This window comes from Giraffa tippelskirchi, chromosome 2 (assembly GCF_054371585.1).
Source record: "Giraffa tippelskirchi isolate mGirTip1 chromosome 2, T2T-mGirTip1v1.2.pri, whole genome shotgun sequence".
Taxonomy (NCBI): Eukaryota; Metazoa; Chordata; class Mammalia; order Artiodactyla; family Giraffidae; genus Giraffa; species Giraffa tippelskirchi.
Genome location: NC_137276.1, coordinates 161,277,368 through 161,296,989, shown reverse-complemented (window position 1 = coordinate 161,296,989; position 19,622 = coordinate 161,277,368).

The following is a 19,622-nucleotide window of genomic DNA, read 5'->3' as shown; positions in this document are numbered from 1 at the left end:
TTTAGTGCTTTACAACCTCAGCCATACAGGACTGAGCTTGACAAAATAATTGATTGAGCTCCTGCTTTTTTTTTTTTTCTTCCAAGGCTATTTTGCGTTAAGATTTAATTCATAGCACAAGTGAGACTTGCTGTGTACTCACCATGCCCTCCCATATTTGCTCCCCTGAGTAGAGTTTGACCTTGGAATAGGGCACCCTCAGAATTACTAGTCTCCTAAGAGGCAGATGACCCAGAAAGCAGCAGACATCTACTGCTTATTCCTCAGGCCTACAAGTGAAGAGGGGGTTCTGGGTCCTGTTCCCATCTCCCTCTGCTGCCAAGAGAAAACAGAGGGACCATCACTTTTTGAGGTCACGTCAAAGATGTCATGATGTATCTCCCACCCCCACATCTTCTTACAACACTTCTGAAGTTCCAGGAAATCCTCATGAGCACAGAAACCATCAATTTAAAAGGAAAATCATACACTGAAGTTAGGATCTAATGCTTAAGACATGCATTGCTGCATTGCCTGCTGATTGGGTAATAACTGGGGACAAGCTCATGGATTGGTTGATTTCAACAGACATTTACCCCACTTCAGGGTGTGTAGGTGTGTGTGTTGGGAAAGCATGGGCATTCAATGATAGGTGTTATAGCTCTATCTCTTAATATGTCCTTATCCAAATAACTAGGCAAGACCTTGCAGATCATACATCTCACTTTGCTGCTACTGCTAAGTCACTTCAGTCCTGTCCGACTCTGTGCGACCCCATGGACGGCAGCCCACCAGGCTCCCCCGTCCATGAGATTCTCCAGGCAAGAACACTGGAGTGGGTTGCCGTTTCCTTCTCCAATGCATGAAAGTGAAAAGTGAAAGTGAAGTCGCTCAATCGTGTCCGACTCTTCGCGACCCCTTGGACTGCAGCCTACCAGGCTCCTCCATCCACAGGATTTTCCAGGCAAGAGTACTGGAGAGGGTTGCCATTGCCTTCTCCAACATCTCACTTTACAGATAGGAAAACTGAGGCCCAGAGGGGGTTGTGTGTTGCCCCAGTTCATTTGGCAAGCAAGGCCTGAAGCCAGGTGTGCTGGCTCTGCATTAGGTTACGTTTTGGTTTGGTGATTAACTCCATCATCTCTACCACATGTTGTATTAGATTCCTACGCCACAGTTTTCACATTGAGGGATTGTGTTAAGGGTCACAGCCAATCTAAGCTCACTGAGATTTACAACATCCATTCTTGCCCTTAGTAATAGCCTGCTGACCTAGGCAGAGAGCTGCGAGGCTCATATGAATAATGGATGAGGAAGTAAGTGACTTGCAAAGGGATAGGCAAAGTACGGTTACGAGGCACTGTTCTTCCAGTGCTTTTTTAGGGACCCTGGTCACAAGATTCGATAGCAGCCTCTCTCCATGCAGCTGGTGCTGCTGACTCAGCTCTACAGCCCCAGGAGCCAGAAGCACAGGCAGGCTGCATTAGAAGGGTGGGTGGGGCAAACCTATGTGGCCATTTGGAAAGCAGAAGCATTTTGATGCAGCCAAAAGAAAAAAAAAGCACACATCTTTCTGTTTGTTTTCTTCTTAATTACTAAATAATATCTAGTTTAGTCATCCCCCTGACTCCCTGGGGGCCTGGGAATGGGTTGAAGGGGTTCCAGAAGGGGGTAGGGTCAGGACACGTGCTACACAGACTGCTTGCTGCAGAAGGGTGTTTGGACACTGCAACACAGGAGCAGCTGGGCCCAGATGGCCATGAGAGCACAGGCTGTGGTCCAGGGCCCAGGGGACAAGGCAGCCCAGCTCTCTGAGCCACTGCCTCATGGGGCCCCCAGGCACTGAGTGAGCATCTCTTTCATGTCATAAGCAGGGCACGCTGGGATGGCTGGAGTGAGTCAGGAAATGAAGGCAGCCACTGGGATAGAAATGCTGTAGAGTCTTAGAGGACAGGCCTCCCTGCCCACAGCTCACGCGACAAGTCAGAAACAGCATGTGCCCAGATCTTTAAACTTCTGGGCTGCCTCTTTCTCCATCGTCCTCCATCACCACTACAATCTTTACTGATTCTAAAGTCATTGAACTTTTGACCAAGGTGTCATTGACCTGGGAGTGTGTTGCCAAAATAAAGAAGGCTTCTACTCTGACTTTCTCCAATCACTCCAGATTAGAAAGTATTGTGCTCTTACTTGGGAGCATAAATGACTCAAGCTGAAATGCAGCCTTGTATATTGGCAGGAGTGGGTGGGGAAGGAGAACCGAGTTGGAATAAACAAACAGCAACATCCTCAACTAGAGGTTAATGTTGTCTAGAGGAGACCAGTCCTCGTGGTGTTCTTTACTCAGTGACCTTGGGTTCATTTCGTCCCATCTTGGTCCCTAGATCAAGTTTCACCACCCACAGGATGAGACCTTTTGATAAATAGTCCTTAGTGTTCTGTGTCCAGGGCTCCTTCAGTTAAAGAATGTTCTGCCTTTGTTCTTGGTTTTTTCTGCTACCGTAACCAAGAGAAGATGCTCTCTGGGTCACATGTGGAAACTTCAGTGCCCTGGGAGTTATTAAAACCCATGCATGCTGACTCCTCCTCCCACAGAGAACAGGAAGTCTTACCCTGGCACATGCTACTGTCAGGGAGGACCATTACATTGTACGGTCTAGGGACAAAATCCAGTGTGTCTCAGAAGCCCCTATGGAAAGGGCAGACACTCTCATGCCCGGCTCTCAGTAGCAGCATCTTTTGATGGATTCTCCAGGAATGATTTCCATTTCAGGTAAAACAATAGCTACTCACAGTTATCTCTGGCTAAGAGGTCTTTGGGTCTTGAAGATTAAAAACTGCAGATATTTAGGAACTAGCCCTTTCTCTTTGAACCCTTTAAGCCTTTCTATTTATATATTTTTTGGTCTAATTCCAAAGAGGTCTGTCCAGTTGTAGAGTCATTCCTTTATTCATTCAACAAACAATTCTCAGATCTTATATACCAATCACTCTGAGACACTGGGGCTACAGGCAAAGTTTTTGCCCCCATGGAGTTTATAATCTATTATGTTAAATGCAAACAAAAAATTGGGAGAGGTTGAGAAGATACATGTGTGATTACAAACTCTTTTAAGGGCTCTGAAGCAAAAGAGGGAGCAAAGGGCAAACATAATAGGTACAACTAATCACTGGACAAGGAAGAAGTGACATCTTACCCTGAGATAGGTTTTTACAAGGATATTCAGTGCCTATTTGCTTCAGGTAGATCTCAGTTTTCTATTAACCTGAAAAATGGGGATTCTAGCAGAGGGTGATGGGTATAAAGGGAAACAATGGTTTCATGTGCTCTGACACCACATTTATTTCCTACATGGAGAACAGAAAATTACAGTAAGCCTGCTCAGAGCTGAACCTTTTCCTTTTGGGGAATTTGCAGTCAGAAAAGATTTTTTTTAGCAATAAAGCAACCATTTATCTCTTTATAGTACATTTTGGCCAGTTTCTAGCTAGTGCTCATAAAACTTCTCAGTTAAATCATTCAGTCAGCCAAGCCTGAGTGACACATGACTTCTTGCTTCCAGTTAAAGGGCCTTATTCAGGAATATGTGATAGTTTAAGAAGACTTGAACCCTTTCACTCTGAAACATCAGGAGAGCTGATGTTGCAAAGAATTTAAATCCCATGGGGATTTCTGTTTCTGGCTGTGACAGAGTAACTGGTACATAACTTGTCTCCCTGCTTTAAACAACTACAAACAGGGCCAAGACATGCAGGGCAGATATTCTCAGACACTGAACAAGAGACAGCTATTAACCTGATTTTGAGGTTAATTTCGAAGGCTGATTCAAAATTAGGAGGCTGATTTTGAAGAGAAGTGAACTATATGAGGAGACTCAAGTGGTCACCCCAGCTTTCTGCCCAGGGGGACTTCCTGCAACAGTGAGGAGTGAGCCCAAGCTGAGTAGGGCCCTCTCAGCTGAGGAGGCAGAAATCAGAGCTCCAGACTACAGGAGAGGCTGGAATTCATGAGGAAGATATCAAAGAAAGAGCTCCACAAAAAGGCAGGCCCCTGAAGTCCACATAGGGACTGACTGTGGTCCATAGCTGAGAACTGAGCTATACATACACAGTGAAGAACCCAGGAGACCTAACAGAGGTCACACACTGCAGGGTCCAGACCTGGACAGAAGCACTAGAAGTCCTATATCGCTGAGAGACTGTGGACTCCTGGCCCAAGCAGAGTGGACACACCTTTTAAAGTACCTTGAGGATTGAGTGGAGGCCTCAAAAAGTCTATGCCCTAAGAGTAAAAGCCATGACCTAGAATTAGGACCTGAAAGTAGGCTCAAAACAAAAACAGACTCTCCCGTTTCACAAAGAAAAAGAAACAGGCCTGACAGGACCAGACACATACAATCAATTGATGTTTGGCAAAGGCACCAAGGCAAATTGCTGGTAAAAGTAAAGTCTTTTCAACAAATAATGTTGGAACCACTTGACATCCTTCAGGGAAAATGAACCTTGATTCCTACCTCACACAGCTCATGAGGATTAATTACAGTTGTCCCTTTGTATCTCCAGGGCATTGGTTTCAGGATGCCTCCACTCCCATCAAAATCTGAGAATGCTCAAGTCTCTATATAAGATGGTGTATTATTTGCATGGAACCTATGCATATCCTTCTGTATACTCTAAATCAGTGGTCCCCACCTTTTTGGCACCAGGGACCAGTTTCATGTAGATAATTTCTCCACGGACAGGAGTAGTGGGGATGAGAGAGATGGTTTGGGGATGATTCAAGCTCATTACATTTATTGTGCACTTTATTTCTATTATTACATCAAATCTACCTCAGATCATCAGGCATTAGATTCTGGACGTTGGGGACTCCTGCTTTAAGCAATTCTAGATTACTTATAATACCTAATATAGTGTAAATTCTAAATATGTAGTTGTAAATACAATGTAAATGATATGTAAATAGTTGCCAGCCCTTGGCAAATTCAAGATTTGCTCTTTGAAACTTTCTGGAATTTTTTTTCCTGATATTTTTAATAGTTGTCTAAATTCATGGATTTGGAACCCACGGATATGGAGGGCCAATTGTAATTCAAGATGGATCCTAGATCTAAACCTAGAGGCTAAAACTATAAAACTCCTAAAAAAAGGAAAATATTTTTGAGATTGGAGGTGTGCAAAGATTTCTTTAAGTTGACACTAAACCACTAACCATGAAATTTAAAAATCAATAAGCTTGACTTTATCAAAATTAAATATTTCTACTCATTAAAAGAATTTTTTTAAAAAGGAAAACAACTCACAGCCTGAGACAAAATATGTATAGGAGAGACAGAATATGTATAACCTGAGACAAAATATGTCCCACTAGGGGAGAAAACGGAAACCTGTGTACTGTTGGTGGGAATATAAATTGATACAGCCTCTACAAAAAACAGTATGGAGGTTCCTCAAAAAGATTAAATATAAAACTACCATTGTTATTCAGTTGCTAAGTCATGTCCGACTCTTTGCAACCCCATGAACTGCAGCACGCCAGGCTTACCTCTCCTAAACTGTCTCCCTGAGTTTGCTCAAGCTCATGTCCATTGAGTCAGTGATGCCATCCAACCATCTCATCCTCTGTTGCCCTATTTTCATCTTGACCTCTGTCTTTCCCAGCATCAGGGTCTTTTCCAATGAGTCAGCTCTTTGCATTAGGTGGCCAAGGTGATCCAGCAATTCCACCTTTACATATTAATCCAAAGGAAACATAAGCACTAGCTTGAAAAGATATGTGCATCTTTATGTTCATTGCAGCATTATTTATAATAGCTAAGACGTGGAAACAACCTAAGTGTCTGCTGACAGATGAATGGATAAAGGAAAAAAACACACATATGTATAAATACGTACAATGGATTATTGTTCAATCATAAATAAGAAGGAAATCCTATTTTCAACAACATGGATGAACCTTGAGGTCATTACACTAAATGAAATAAGACAGGTAAGTCAAGAAGAGAAAGACAAACATTGTATGATCATACTTATATGTGGAATTTAAAAACAAAGGGAAAAAATTAACGCACAGAGAACTGTTTGGTGGTTGCAATGGGTGAAAGGGGTCAAAAGATACAAACTTCCAGTTATAAAATAAGTAAGTCATGGGGATGTGATATACAGTTCTGTGAGTGTAGTTAATAATAATGTATATTTCAAAATTGTTGAAAGAGTGATCTTTAAAGTTCTTGTCACAAGGAAAAAATATAACTATGTGTGGTGATAGATGGTAGCTAGACTTATTGTGGTGATTATTTCACAATATATACATATATGAAATCATTATGTTGTATAGCTGAAACTAATATGTTATATATCAATTATATTTCAATTTTAAAAAATGCCCCATTAAGAACTTGTATACAGAAAATATACAGAAAACATAAAGAACTTATGCAAATCAGTATTAAAAAGCAAAGGCCAACTGTCTTTTAAAATGGGCAAAAGACTTGAATAGACATTTCATAAAAAAAGATACATCAATGGCCAATGAGCACATGAAAGGAGGTTCAAGTCTTCAGTCATCAGAGAGATGCCCTCATAGTGCTTGAAGTTCTGTAAGGAAGATAGACATTGAACAAGCAATTAAGTAACATTTGATGAACAAAATAACATCAAAATAGCAGAAACATACCAAGGAGGTGGACATGGTGGAAACAGTCACCCCAGAGTAACATAGATGGTAGGTTGTCTATAGAAAATTTTAAAACAATAGTAAAATTGACTAAAAGCTGTCTGCCTTCCATTATGTGACAGCAGTTCGAAACAGTATCAGTGAAAAAATATTCTTACCACTCCCACTTATCTTCAGTGATAGTTAAGCCCTTGCAACATATATATATTATATGTATATATAATTATTTGTATATACAGTGTATATATATATTAGAGCCCATGTTCCCTCTTAAGATTAATCTTAACATGTTTGTTTTTGTTGTTTAGTTGCTCAGTCATGTCTGACTCTTTTGTGACCCCATGGACTGTAGCCCGCCAGGCTCCTCTGTCCAGGGGATTTCCCAAGTAAGAATACTGGAATGGGTTGCCATTTCTTTCTCCAGGGGATCTTCCCCACTCATCATCTCCTGCGTCTGCTGCATTAGCAGGCAGATTCTTTACCACCGAGCCACTGGCCTATTCCCTCTTTAAAAGCTTCCTGGAATAGGACATTTTAATGGCTGTGTGATACTCCATGTTTTTTTAACCAACTTTCTCTTATTAAACACTAAGCACTCCCAATTTTTCACCTACAAGTAGCATTGAGATCATATCTCTGTGTATGAATCTTTGATGTTTTTTTAGGTTATTTCCTTAGAAGAGGAACATCTCTTTTTGGTGGTTGAAGTGTGAGGAAATTTGTGGACAGTGAATTAGCTGGAAGTGTAAACATGAGAGTGTGTATGAGAGAACCATGTCCCTTCTAGGGCTGAGAGAGGTGGAAAGGGCAGAGCAGCAAGTGGGAAGCAGCCTGGGAAGGACTTTTGGGAAAGAAGTAAGCCTGGAGGACTCTACCTATTAATAGATGGCAAGCAGAGGAAACTCCAGGCCATGCCTGCACCCAGAGCAGGGATTAGAAGCATATGGAGGTAACCATGTTCCTTGTGCCTGGCAGATTTTATCCTCTGGGACTCAGTTCCCTCATCTTTCTAAAGAACTTGGATATAGTACCTAACTCTGTGACTGTCTTCCATAGATTAGATAGGTTAACGTTTATACAGCACCGAAAATATGATCTGGCACACTGTGAGTGCTATGTAAGTGTTTGGTAAACAAAATAAAAATAAATATGATTTCTGTGGGGAGCCTAAGTCAGTGCTCAAGAAAGAAATCTGCACATAAAACAAAGAGCACATAAAACAGACGCCTTGTGTCCCTTCACAACAGAATGTGACTGGCAGCCTTGCCCTGAGTCAGCTTCCATCAGAGCAAGTGCTATGGGGGGCCAGCCAACTTTCTTCTCTGACTCTGGCCAGTATCTCAGAGACAAGCCGTGAGAAAGAAAACACACTGAACTAGGAGACAGAAGGCACAGCCTTCCCCTTCCATCAGCAGTTTGGGGGCACCAGTCACCGCTTATTAAGCAGTGTATGTCATTAAGCATCTCCCTGGGGAGCTGGAGAACTGCAGGCTAGTGTAGATAATGAAGATCTATTGCATAAGCAGAAAATGTTCAATGGATAAATACCTCCTTCTCTCCCTGGCCACCCCCACCCCAGTAGTCCTGTCTCCTTTTAACAGAGGATTCAACATGGATTTTATTTTCTCTCTCCTTGTGGGAAAAGACATCAATTCTGGCTTAAAGAGCTGTTCTGCACCTGTTCCCTGAGGTGGAGAATTCGGTTCCTCCAGGCACAAGCTGAATTGCTCCACATGCCCGGGGAGACCTGGCATGCTTCTGACCCACCTCAGTTCCCTTTCTGGGCATGTGAGATCACAGATAGTATCTGCTCTCAGGCCTCCTCCAACCAAGGAGGAGGGGCTTAAAAAATATAAGTCTGCCTTGGAAAGGGAACCAGACACTTCGGTTCCCTTGTTTGGGGCTTCTCTGATGCCTCAAGCGGTAAAGAATCTACCTGCAATGCAGGAGATCCAGGAGACGTGGGTTAGATCCCTGGGTTGGGAAGATCCACTGGAGGAGGAAGTGGCAACCCACTCCAGTATTCTTGCCTGGGAAATCCCATGGACAGAGAAGCCAGGAGGGCTGCAGTACACGAGGTTGCAAAGAGTTGCGGTTTTGCCATGGGATTTGCCCTTTCTCTGTAAAACACAGGGCAAAACTGGAAAACATGAGGCCTCAGCGCCTTCTAATCTGGACATTCTGTGGACTGGAAAGTCACTGATGGGCCAGGCAGCATGTGCAGACAGGCTGGGCTCAGACCTGGTTGAGGTCATGAGGGGAGAAAGGGGAGGGACACACTGCCTGGCCCCTGGTCAGTGGAGTCTTTACTGCAATCGTTTATTTTACTCCATTTCTGGACCTCTCACTCTTTGATCCAGTCAGGTTTGTCATGTTTGAACAGAAACAGGTGAAAAGCGGCCTCTAATGTCTAGCACGCATTTCTCTGAGCCATCTTCAGTGAGCAGTTTGGAGCCTATATTCCATTTCTCCCGCTCTTTGGTCTCCTGCCTTACTTGTTTGCCTAGACCTTGCAGACCAGCTCATTCAAGCTAATCTGAGGTTCATGTATACCATCTGAAACTCATATGCCCTCCAGCCCAAATATGGGGCTTTTAAAATCTCACCTCGCTAATACACTCTATCCGTGTTCACTTCATTCTTGTACTCCTTAGCTCATCTCACTCCATTCCACCTCTGGTCCCACAAAAACCAGGACCCTGTGACCATATGAGATATTGCATCATAGTCAACCCCATGTTTACTTTTACAGGGAAAGTAAGTACCTACAAGCCTCTGTGGTTTAGAACAATGGTGTGACCTGAATGATTGCCTTAAACAAAGCATTAGGAAAAGTGCCTTTCTCTTAAACCTGGTAAGCTATGTAGTTCTGAGGTAGAGATCAAATTAGAAACACTACAGCTTGAAGACAAGTCACACATCCAAACCCTCAAACTGTGTTAAAAATTGGAAGTGCAGAAATGAACAGCATATAGATTGATTGAGAGAAGCATACATCACCCAGTATATCGAAATCAGAGGACTGTGAAAGGCTAGTGATGTGGAATTAAATTAAAACACTGGAATTGCCACTCCGGGGAATTCGTGTTTAACTCAGTGTTTCTTAATCTGAGCACTTTTACATTTTTGACAAATAAATATTTGCTGTCAGAGGCTATCCTGTGCGTTGTAGGGTATTTAGCAGGATTCCTGACCTCCACCCACTGGATGCCAGAAGTACTTTCTCCCAACTGTGACAACCAAAAATCTTTTCAGTGTTGGTACTGGTACCTGTGTCCCAGAGGGAAGGTGAGAGTAGCCATTGGGATGAGGAAATAAAATATGAGTTTGTCTACATATCTTTATTTGATTATAACATATAGCAGTTAAATTCTATTAACATCAATGATATCCTCATTGAAGATATGTCACTGAGATAACCGATAACTTGAACAGGTAGACAGAAAAATCCTCATTTGTTCTGTCCCTCTAGGCTTATTACCAGCTGTTGCAGTTCATATGTGCACAATTAGGTGAATTTAGTAATTATTTTAAATAGCAGATGGTAACCATAAGACTCCACAGGTTATCTCATGGCAAGAGACTTAAAAATGAGGCATTTTTTTTTCTGTTACAAAAAGACAAATTATTCCAAATTTGCTGCCTTTTTCTGTGACAGACAGTATACCAACAGTATGTTACCTAGTAGATATTTTCCAGACACATATAACTCATCCTTTTAAAGAAAAGGTGATATTTTACAATGAGTGAAAATACGACTTCTTTTAGAAAGAAACTTGTGCTATGACACTTCCGGCAATAGCTAGAGAGCTTAAAAATTTGTCCTTAAATAGAACATATTCTGTATAAAATATACACACTTTTAGATTCAAAAGTGAGCTGACCTGAAAGTAAGGAAAATCACCAGATTTTCACTTGGGATGCAGAACCCACAGATACTAATGGCTGAGCATTAGTACTTTGAACATCTACAGATTTCGGCATCTGCAGTTGGTGCTGAAATCAATCTTCTGAGGATACTGAGAGTTGATTGTAGTCTAAAAATGCCCAGGCATTTGTGGAAGAAGACTAAATAGAATATTAAACACAAGAAAATGTAATTGTTATAATTAAAAACTAAATGGGATGAGGAAAAAAGTAGATAGACATTAAGCATGAAATTAGGCACACTGAAGAAAGAAATTAGTGAACTGGAAGATAGACTTAAAGGAACATGCAGAATACATGTGTTTTTGAATTAACAGAAAAATAAAGTGCCGAAAGAAAATTATTGTCAACCAAGAATTGTAAACCCAACCAAAATATTATTTAAGAAAAAGAACAAAACGAAGACATCTCCAAACAAATAAAAACTGAGAACTTTTGTTATAAACAGAATAGTTACTAAAGGAAGGTCTCAAAAAGAAGTAATTCAGAGGAAGAGGACAGTCTTTCCACGAATGCTGAGCTTCAGGAAGAAATGACTTTCCATTTGGGACAAGGATTCCTTAATTAGTTCCTAGTTATTAAAGATTTAAATACAAATTTGTGCTACTTCGACAATTTTAAATGAAGTTCAAGGATATGAAAATAAATGTTAGAAGTTGAAGATTTTATTTTGCCACTTATTCATAGTAAAATTTTAGGTATTTTTTAAAAAGAGGAAAAGAAAGAAAAAAAACAAAAAAGCAAGTGATATCATTTATAAGAAAATGTGTGTTTGAAAATACAAACATATAGATTGGGAAGGAAGGAAAAAATGTGACTATTTAACAGCATTGAACAATCTGAAAATTCAATCCCTCTTGCCTTAATTCAATCCCTCATCAGCCACATGTGACTAGTGGCCATTTTCTGGGATATCCCAGACATATAACATTCCTGTCATGTAGAAAGTTCTACTGGGCAGCACCACCCTAGCATGAAACAAGGGCTCTGTCTCCTCACCTCAAAAACTGGGATAGTTTCCATCTCACAGGTTGTTGGTGACTATTAAATACAATGATGTCTGAAACAGAATAGATGTTCAGTAAGTAGTAGTATTGCTATGATGGATAAAAAGGAGTCAGCAATCCTAGCTGTCGGGATGCCCAGATGGTCCTCAGGCTATCACTCACTCTCCTTGTTACCTTGGCTGGTTTCCTTGGACAGCTCACTTCCCCAGCCTTGGACCTTATCACCCTTGTCTGGAAAACACAAGAGTTGGGCCAGATGCTGGTGATCAGTTCTGACATTCAAAGAGTTGGTGATCAGTTCTGACATTCGAAGAGCCTATTAATCAAAGGATCTTTCAATGATAAATGATTAAATAATTTTTTTCACTGCACAATAGGGCCAAATCATGTAAAATGTAAAGAAAAGGAACCAGGGGATATACGCTGTTTTTTTACTCATTTTTATGAAAGGTCCTAGAATTCTTGGTGAAATTTAACAATTAAAAGTAAAAATGATTCACTCTTTCAACATAATGAAGAGGAGAGAAAGAAAAGTCAGGAGGTTGGGGGGAGGGGAAAAAGTATGTAAATTCACAGGTTGACTCAACCTGTTCCAGCTGGCAGCTGGCGTGGTGGGGCTGGGGGACATTTGACCTCCATACATCTTCTGAACAAAGTGGGAGGGAAGGGCTTCCTGCCATCCTTTGTCATCTAGCAGGCCAAGCCTGGCTAATGGGAACTGTCACCTGGGCCTTTCCAGGTCAGAAACGAAGAACAGCAATTAACTCCTCTTGGAGGCTGGCGGCCCTGAGCTGGCCCTGCTAGGCCAGGTAGCTAAATCATTAAAGACACAGTTCTTTTCAGTGATAAATTGTGCAGGAGCGTGAAACCCACTGCTGGCCATTAATCTGGGCTAATCAGGTTGAAAGTTGGGTTGTTTTATTTAGTAATTAACGGGTTTTGTGAAAAACATGATCCATGGCCTGGGGAGTGTCTATAGAGCACTGTCCCGGCGGAGAGAATGGAGGCCCGCAGGGATTCTCCGGAGAGCCGCACAGCCTGATGCAATTACAGCCATTGGCAATCGCTGAAAAATGACCCTGGCTTCGTATTGACACCCAGGAAAGAAACGTTCCTACTAATAGCACAGGGGAGTCCTGAAGGCCGATAATTGCCCTCTCCCCCTGCCTCTCACTGCCACAGGCTAAGCCAGACCCCAGGTTTCAGAGATGCGTGGTGATCTTTAGGCACATGCCACTCCCTGTGACTGTGGACAGCCTGGGTTTAAAAGGGGCCGGATAGAAAGTGGGGCCCTTTGCAGAAATGCGGGTCCCAGCAGGAAGCGAGGAAGGGGAAGGTGGGAGAGATGAATAGTTCTGGCTTGACACGTTGGCCTCTGGTGTTCAGAGACGGCCAAGAAGGAAAGGCCACTTGGTGACTGGATGGGTGGACCTGGAGCTTGGGACTTGTGCAAGAGGTCTGGGCTGGAGCCATGAGTCTAGAGACACTCGCGGACATCCGGAGAGGCTGTGTTGAGAGCAAAGCGCAGAGTCCCGGCGCAGGGCCCAGGGTGTGGCCCAGCTGGGGATCAGTGCCCACCTACAGTCCAGTCCCCCTCACATTGTTCTGCTGTCACTCTGCCTTCTTGATTCCCTCCTCCACGCTTCCTGCACATCAAGTCTGCAGGGACCGAGTTCTAAATTCCCTCCGATCTCGTTCCACCCCACGGCCTGCCCTCTGGGGCAGGGCACCAGCGCCTCTGCTTCAGAGTCCAGTGCAGTAGTTACTTTCAAGTCCATTTCCATTCTTACCTCCTCTGACTCAGTTTCACCCGTGCAATTAGGGTGATCTTTCTTAATTACAGGTTGGCCTAAAACCTTTGGGAAGCTAAGGATTTAAAGATAAAATCAAAATCCTTAACCAGGTGGCCAAGGTCTGGCACGATATCAGGGCCTTGCTGCCTGTCCAGCCCCTCCGTCCAGCCCCTCTCCCCTCACCCTCTGTGACCCAGCCACCCTACGCTTCACTTCTGCCACAAACCTTCCTCTCGGATACCTTTTCCCCTCCCCACACCATGTTAGCTCCTACTGGACCTTTGAGTGTCAACTGGAACCTCTCTTCCAGGGTAACTCACCTGGCCCCTCAAGCTGGGTTTGGAGTCCTCCTGTGATTTCAGCCTTGTGCTTTCATGGCGTCCACCACTCTGTGGCCCTTGTCTGCTTCCCTCTGTCTCCCTCCAAGCCCTGAAAAGGCAAGGCCCACACCCATAGTGCTGTTCGCTAGTGCGCTTCCAGCAACTAAAATTGTTCCTGACACAGGTGCTCAATAAAATCTGTTGCATGAATTAGTACAAAGATTCTTTGAATCAGAAGCCTTCATGGAAGGCTTAGTGTATAAACAAGGAAACTGACCTCAGAGAAGGCCAATGGTGTACTGGGTCATGTGGCGAATTAGTGGTAGATCTAAAAGGGACTGAGGGTCTCCTGACCTCCCCAGGGGTCTCTCCAGTGCTACCTTTCAATTCACATCTTCCACAGCTTTTCCTTGGAAGATTTACTATTTAAATTCCTTGTGGAAGGCCCTTAACCTCGTGATCAACTTCAGCAGTTCCTCCAGATGAGCAGCCTGTAAGTGGGAATGGCTGACATTTCCATGTAACATCAATGACCAGAAACATTTAAGGAACATTCCTGAAAGTTTATGCTAACCTCCTAGGATCTTCTGGAGGCAGTTCCATTGACAGGTAAGCGGGAGTGTTTTTGAGCCAGAAGTTTAAACCTAGGTTTAAGTTTTGGCTCTGCCTTCTTGCGCAGTGTAATTGGGGGCAATTTATTGGATCTTTCTGTGCCTTATCTTTTTAATCTATAAAATAGGGATATGGGAATTCCCTGATAGTCCAGTGGAGAAGGCAATGGCACCCCACTCCAGTACTCTTGCCTGGAAAATCCCATGGATGGAGGAGCCTGGTAGGCTGCGGTCCATGGGGTCGCTAAGAGTCGGACACGACTGAGCGACTTCACTTTCACTTTTCACTTTCATGAATTGGAGAAGGAAATGGCAACCCACTCCAGTGTTCTTGCCTGGAGAGTCCCAGGGACGGGGGAGCCTGGTGGGCTGCTGTCTATGGGGTTGCACAGAGTCGGACATGACTGAAGCTACTTAGCAGCAGCAGCAGCAGCAGCAGCAGCTGATAGTCCGGTGGTTAGGACTTGGTGCTTTCACTGCTGTGGCCTGGGGTTCAATGCCTGGTTGAGCAACTAAAATCCTGCAAGTTGCATGGTAGAGCCAAAAAACCAAAATAAAATGGGGCTAATAACATTAACCTAATAAATTAATGCTAATATCAAGTGAAATGCTAAGAATAATGGAAGATGATGTTTATTAAGGGCTAGATGCTATGCTAAGTGTTTTATGTGTCATATCAATCTCTAGTATATTAGTGTCTTGTATATCTTCTATCTTATCTCAACATCTATATAGAACGACATACTACTCTTATCCTCATTTCATAGATGAAAAAAGAAGCACAGCACAGAAAGACTCAGCAATTTGCCCAAGGTCACACAGTCAGGAAGTGGAAAAGCCAGGACCGACTCACTTCTAACCACTGCCCTCAATTTGCTGTGCAGCCCAGTGCCTGACTCACATGCTCCATCCATGTTTCCTGATGAGTAGAGGCAACACCAGAAGCAACAGTTGAAATTGCATTTTGTCAAGGACTTGGGTCATAGTAGGTGCTCAATAAATAGTAGCTTGTAGGATTGTTATTAGCCTGAAGAGTCTGTGTGTGGGAACATGTTTCCTTCTGTTTCTACCCTTTCTTTAAAAGGGACCTAGGAGCCCTTGTAAGGAAATCCCATTGGAGAAATAGGTCTCTGTAGAGCTATAGAAGGCATTCTGGCCGTGAAAGGGCCAGTCCTCAGAGGGTCAGGAGTTCTGGCTTCCACTCAGCTGCTAAGTCAAGATGTGCTAGGCCCTGGTTTCATCTCCTTGCAGGTCTGGGGCTAAGTCTCATGCACACAAACCAGATGGAGTGCCAGCTCAAAATGCCCAAGGTGTGGCCAATGGAGCCCCCACAGGACTGCAAATACCCAGGGGTGCTCTGTTCTCGCAGGACTGGGCCATGGGTGTCAACTGCAGAACACACCCTGATGGCCCCCCTGCCCCTCCTGGGCCAGCCACACAACAGGGCAGACACTCCTATATTCCTGCTGTCTCCTCCATCCAGAGGTAGCTTCTCACCCCTCAAAAATGTGCACCTCTTGTTGGCCTTACTGCCTGGCTGAGCAAGGGAAGGGACCAGCGTTGTTGTTGGTTACTCAGTCATGTCCAACTCTTTGCGACCCTGTGAACTGTAGCTTACCAGGCTCCTCTGTCCATGGGATTTTCCAGGCAAGAATACTGAAGTGGGTTGCCATTCCCTTCTCCAGGGGATTTTCCCGATCCAGGCATTGAACCTGGGTTGCCTGCATTGCCAGCATATTCTTTACTGGCTGAGCCACCAGGGAAGCTAGTTAGGTCCAATTTCACGGGAACATCCCTGGCACCATTCTTGGCAAAGTGGGGAGTCTCTGAACCCCAGAGATAGAAGGATGCTTGCATGGAGATCTCTTGTAAAGATAAGTGTTATGGTGTTAAGGTTGAGACTCTGGTCTCTGGATGCATCCTGCCTGGGTTTGAGTCCGGGCTCTGCCATACATCAGCTCTGTGACCTTAGGAATGTTTCCTCATTTCCTTGTGGCTCCCTGTTCTCATCTGTACTAATGGGAATAATAACAATATCTACTTCCTAGAGTTCTGTGAATACTATGTGCGAGAACCCACCAAAAGCACAGTTGATCCTTGAACAACTGCAGGTTTGAATTGCCCAGGTCCACTTATATGTGGATATTTTTCAATTAGTAAATACAGTAGTACTACACGGTCCATGGTTGGTTGAATCCACAGATGCAGAGGAACTGTGTATGCAGAGGGCGACTATAAATGACACACAGATTAACACCCACAATTGATTGTTCAAGGGTCCATGGCATTTCAAATAGTGCTTGGAATATAGCAATTGCTCAGTAAATGTCAAGTGCAGGAATCCTCACTGTGACTAATGTGCTGATTGTGTCCCCTTAACCACATCTAATGATGAGGAGCTCATTACTTTCCAAGGTACTTCTACTTTTGCTGGACATCTCTGATTACTGGGTGGCCCTTCCTTCTCTATGCAGCAATTTAAAAGTGCACATAGGAAGCCTAATATAAAGAAAAGATATGTATATATATGTAATATATATTCAGATATATATGTGTATATACATATATATATGTATATACTATATATGTATATATATATATATATATATATATATATATATATATATTCAGCTTTCCTGATAGCTCAGTTGGTAAAGAATCCACCTGCAATGCAAGACACCCCGGTTCAATTCCTGGGTCAGGAAGATCCACTGGAAAAGGGATAGGCTACCCACTCCAGTATTCTTGGGCTTCCCCTGTGGCTCAGCTGGTAAAAAATCTGCCTGCAATGTGGGAGACCTGGGTTCGATCCCTGGGTTTGGAAGATCCCCTGAAGAAGGGAAAGGCTACCCACTCCAGTATTCTGGCCTGGAGAATTCCATGGGCTGTTTAGTCCATGGGGTTGCAAAGAGTTGGGTATGACTGAGTGACTAACTGCTAATAATAGTGCTATATATATTCAACGAGAAAGATCAAGTTGCAGAGCAATACGTGTATTGGAATAAAACTAGGATTTGCCCTGCTCAGTCCCGAGACAGTTCAGTGACTGATGAGAGACATTGGCCCCTCCCTCAGGGTGATTGCCCTGCCTGTTTTAGGCAGCAGGGCAGGCTGTTAGGTAATGGAGGAGAGTTTATCTTAGGGAGGTTCTGCTGATTAAGTCTCCTACCTGCCTGCTAATCCTGTCTCAAAGAGCGTCAGTCCCAGAGCTTGACCAAACAAAACTCAAAAGCCACAAGGGGTGGTTTAGATCATTTTTAAAATGAAGCTCGGCATCCAGACTGATGGGAATTCTTGGATCTGTCATTTGAAAAATTCCCTAAACTCCTAAGAGTTGGCCAAACATCTCTCGTGAAAAACTTAATGCGTGTTGTTGGTTGTTGTTTAGTTGCCAAGTCATGTCCGACTCTTTTGCAACCCCATGGACTGTAGCCCTCCAGGCTCCTCTGTCCAGGGGATTTCCCAGGCAAGAATACTGGAGTGGGTTGCCATTTCCTTCTCCAGGGGATCTTCCCAATCCAGGGATCAAAATTGTGTCTCTCGCATTGACAGGAGGATTCTTTACCACTAAGCCACCAGGGAAGCCCCTTAATGCATTAATATCGGGACAATCCCAAGTCATCTTCTCTTTCAGGACACTCCAGGGGTCCCACTGAGAGCCTCCTCTTATCCTTGGGTGATAGCCAAGGCCCATCCACTGCACCTGCTCCCGACCTAACCACAGAGGAATCAGATTACCTCTGTGCAACCACTACACCTGTGAAGGCTTGAAATGGTTTTATATAACCACTTCACTGGGGCTTCCTTGGTGGCTCGGTGGGTAAAGAATCTGCCTTTGATGCAGGAGAACCTGTGGGTCAAACCTGTGGGTCAGGAAGATCCCCTGGAGGAGGACATGGCAACCAACTCCAATATTCTTGCTTGGAGAATCCCATGGACAGAGGAGCTTGGCGGGCTACAGTCCATAGTGTCGCTAAGAGTCGGACACAAATGAAGCGACTGAGCACAACCACTTCGTTAGCAAGGAGAGAATGCTCATCTTGTCTACTGGCTCCACTTTGTAGGGCAGTGGAAGTTTGCAGACCTGGGCCATGTGATTATACAAACCTCTATCATATTCATCATTGTATTCAGTTTTACAATAAACCCATATAGGAGGTCTACTTGATCCCCATTTTACAGATGAGGACACTGAGGCAGAGACAGGGAAGATTAACATAAGTGCACACAGGGGCTTGCAACCAGATCTCCCAGCTCCTCACTGTACGTTCTTTCTGGTCCCACTGGCCCCTTTGCAGCTTCATCCTATCCTTGTTCCTAAGCCAATTCCTCTGCCCTCTTCAATCTACCATCTCTTGCTGTCATGGAGAAGAGCAGTCTTTTAGGAGAAAGGAGGTCAAAGGAAAGTATGACAGAACAGAAAACTATAGGAAGCTTAGGACACAGTAACAGCAAATATAAACATGAGGCTGGTTCATCCTGTGACAGCACCAGATTGTCCAGGCTGATGCTCAGGGTCTGATGGAGAGTAAAGACAAGGACCTCCTGATGCTGTGAACTGGGCACTCTGCTCAAGGCTTAACAGAGGCCGGCTTTTCAGGAGGCTCCACAATGCAATTGAAGAAGAGGTTATGGAGATGGCCAGGCCTGCCCTTGGCCCTCAGTGCTCACCCCGAAGCCGCACAGGATATTTGGAGCCCTTAAGCTGTGCTTTGAAGACTGGTAGGAAAGCTGCCAGATAAAGGAGGCAAAGCCATGGACCACCACTGCAACAGCAGCATCTCTCAGCAGCATTTATAATAGAGAGAGAGAGAACACCAGCCCCCAGACAGACCCTGTGCTTACACCTTCCTGCCCCCTTGCCCCCCTGCCCAACTCAGGTCCTCAGCATCTATAGGAAAATGAGGTGAGACTGGTCTGGGCATCCCCTCACAGCTAGCTTGGACTGTACTCTTCAGTCTTCACCTTGGGATTGCCCTGGAGGGTGCCCGCTGCCCAAGGTAGACCAGAGGACTTACCTGGCTTCAGCCAGCACCAATGGACCTGGGTAGTAAGGTGCCCCAGAGGGTGCCATCTTACACTGTGGCTGATGGGGACTGCAAATAGGACCTGCATTTCCTCTGGAGCATTTAAGCAGCTGAAACCCTGGACCAGCCTGAGAACGGGAAAAGTACTTGTCCACCAGGCTAAACTTCCCAACTTAAAATATCAGCACACTGGACATCCTAAGGGTGTGGGGTGGGGCTGGAAGCTCCCCCAGGTAAACTCCTCCTGGCTGAGAAGGTGAAGGAGGAGAGGTTTCCAGCCCA